Genomic DNA, 2913 nt, shown 5'->3' with positions numbered 1-2913 from the left:
CACACCCACTGTCTCATTGATGGAGGAACAGAATTAGAATACATTGATTGGTCAGAGAATAGGTTACTGGGATCAAGTTCATGAAGATCTTTACCTCTAGAATATAAATAAATTTGAGAGAGTTTTATTTAAGTTTTTACCCAGCGATGATGACCAATCCATGCCCTCCTCTATAAAGGAATCAGTCAATAACATCTGACGTAAATACTTGATCAACCCCGCCCACAAGTAATTAGTGTAGGCGTGGGAATGTTTGGGCATTTGAGGGAGGGATTTTATGGAGAGGAGCCGATAAGAAGAGTGAGGGGTGAGGGAAGTACAGAGGTCACTTAATGAGCACCAGTTACTCAGTAAACTTGAGTCTCTGGCGGAACAGAGAGAGCTGTGTGGTACAGCTGGTTGAAGAATGCTGGCTAGAATATGAGTAGCCACTTTATTGAGATCTTTAAAGCTAATCTCTTTAAGATGAAGGAGTTTGGAACACACTTTATGTAAGTGATCATTAGGTAGGAGGATCACTGCATCAGATGAACCGTACAGTGAGGCTGTTGTTAAAAGAGCATTGTAATTCTGTACAATAACTTCACCGGAAGCATAAGGCCATATGACAGGATTGACTAGACAAGAAGTAGGATATTCATCATGTAGCAGCTGTGTTACATAAGTGCCTAATCCGGACCCTGTACCACCTGCTACACTCATCAGTATTAAGAAACCTAATATTGATAAAAATTAAAATTTAAATACTAAACGCTAATAAAATTAATTTTAAATTGAAACTGGCTCCATTATTTCAGTAGTATATTAAATTATTAATACCTTCAAGGCTATCACATTTCTCAGCTTCTCCTTGCACGGCATTTAAAATCCCTTCATGAGCTGCTGGTCCGTGTTGATAAAACCCGTGAGCCCAGTTATTACCAGACCCTTGACGTCCTTTATATATACTGGAGGAGTCGTACTCCCAGGCTCCACCTCTCTTTGCTTCCACTAGAGAGGACTCTATGACCTTCAGCTCAGTATCGATGAGAACTGATCTTGCTTTTAACGTATTCTTGCCATCATTTTTGTGAAAATATCTACTGAGAGTTTTCTGATAATAATTAGAGGAGGAGGAGGAGAGAGAAGGGGATTTGCAGGTAGCAGAAGCATCTGAGAGGAGGAGGGAAAAGAGCTGAGGTCCCATCTGGTTACCACACTGGCCCAGCTGGACCACAACTGTAGAGGCCATTGCTGAGGGGCATTAAATAGAGTACATGCAGGAGCACACGTGGAAGCACGTGGGTAATTGATAGGTGGGGCTGGTGCTTTAATTGGGATAAAAATTCAAGAATGGCGGCATTAAGGAGGAGAAGAAGTAGCTTTTGTCCTCCTTCCCGAGCCAACCAAGAAGAGGAAAGGAAAGAGAATTTATTAGCTGACTCTAAAGATAAAAGACTAAGTAAAATCAAAATGGTATGAGTTAAAAGTTACTAATAAAATGAAAAATTAATGATAATAATAATAATAATTGTATTTACATATGTACATCATAGAGTCCAATACCAGAGTCTTCTCCTAGAAAGAGGCAGAGGTCTCCAGATCAGTCGTTATCATCCGAAGGGTTCTTAAGACCGAGTCAAATTCGTCAACTTCAGAAAACTATATTGTCATCTGATGATGTCATCACTAGCCAACCACAGACCAGCAATGGTAGCATCCTATTATCTTTTTATGCTATACAGTACATATTCATTGCAATTTTTCCCTTTTCTTTCTCTTCAGTGTCTGGTTCTTCTACTCCAGCAGCTGCTAATAACATAAACTCGCTGTGGGACGGAGTATTGAACTGGATGAAATCAGCTCTTGACTTTGTTGGTAGTGAACTACCTAATGACACTGAACCATCACCTTCTAAAGTAGAGCAACTCAATATCTGCACTGAATACATTAGGATCTAATCTCTCCCTCCCTCTCTCTCTCTCTCTTCCTCTCTCTCTCTCTCTCTCCCTCCCTCTCTCTCTCTCTCTTCCTCTCTCTCTCTCTCTCTCCCTCCCTCTCTCTCTAGAAGCGGCACATTAGTCAGGATTATGAATCAGAGAATATTCAAAGTTCTTATAGTGAAAATCAGAGAAGGTTTGAAAAGCAAAGAATGTTATAATTAGTTTTATTTTCTTGCAGTTATGCACCAAAATCAATCACAAGTACAACTGCAGCTGCTACAATTAATTCCACTACTAACGTCAGAGCTGAGATTGCTCCTGCCAATAAATTTCGTTCTTTGCTAGCGTCTGCTGAAAAGTTTGAGTCCTCAGTTGGTGGTGAAGGACTCAATAGTCTCCTCTCAGATCCTGAAGGTTCTACAAGATCCCGCTCAATCAAGAATCCTTTCTCTAGACAGAACCCCACAAGGGAAGACGTACCAGCTCCCTCTAATGGTAATTTATAATGTGCATGCATACATGATAAATAATTTCTCTTTTGTTATTTTAGTTCCTCCTCCTCCTGCCCCTCCTCCTCCCCCAGCTCCACCCCCTCCCTCTCTCCCTCCCCCTCCTCCTCCTCCTCTCTCTGAGCTCCAAGCCACACCTACCACCGCAAGAACTAGCAGTCGTCTCCAACAGATGCAGAACCGACTGAGGACCAGAATGATGAAGAGAACAGAGTCAACTGACGTACCCGAGACACCAAATAAGAAGACGCTGGATTTTAAAGTAATTAATAACAGTCATAATAATAATAATAATAATAATTACACATTATTATTATTATTTAGTCTCGTCAGTGGGCGGAGATACAGGCTCGTCAGCGTAAGATGTCAGTCCCTGACTTCCTTCACTTAGCAAAGGGAAAAAGAGAAGAAATACAATCACTATTAAAAGTAAAACGAGAGAGGGAGAGATATTAATGCATATAGTGCAAGATTAAAGTGTA

The 2913-nt window shown here is 40.8% G+C and overlaps 1 long non-coding RNA gene and 1 pseudogene across 1 annotated transcript; one reads left to right on the top strand and one right to left on the bottom strand.

Annotated features, from left to right (window-relative positions):
- Positions 1 to 5: 5 nt before the first annotated feature.
- LOC100632517 (tubulin delta chain pseudogene) lies at positions 6 to 1249 on the bottom strand (annotated as a pseudogene).
- A 1257-nt stretch (positions 1250 to 2506) lies between these two features.
- LOC109591128 (uncharacterized) lies at positions 2507 to 2826 on the top strand. The gene is made up of 2 exons (XR_002189667.1): positions 2507 to 2693; positions 2756 to 2826. It is a non-coding gene; the product is annotated as an uncharacterized LOC109591128 (long non-coding RNA).
- Positions 2827 to 2913: the final 87 nt, after the last annotated feature.

This window comes from Amphimedon queenslandica, unplaced genomic scaffold, assembly GCF_000090795.2.
Source record: "Amphimedon queenslandica unplaced genomic scaffold, v1.1 AMPQUscaffold_8890_Cont19170, whole genome shotgun sequence".
In the NCBI taxonomy this organism is placed as follows: domain Eukaryota; kingdom Metazoa; phylum Porifera; class Demospongiae; order Haplosclerida; family Niphatidae; genus Amphimedon; species Amphimedon queenslandica.
This window is presented reverse-complemented; position numbering and strand designations above follow the sequence as displayed.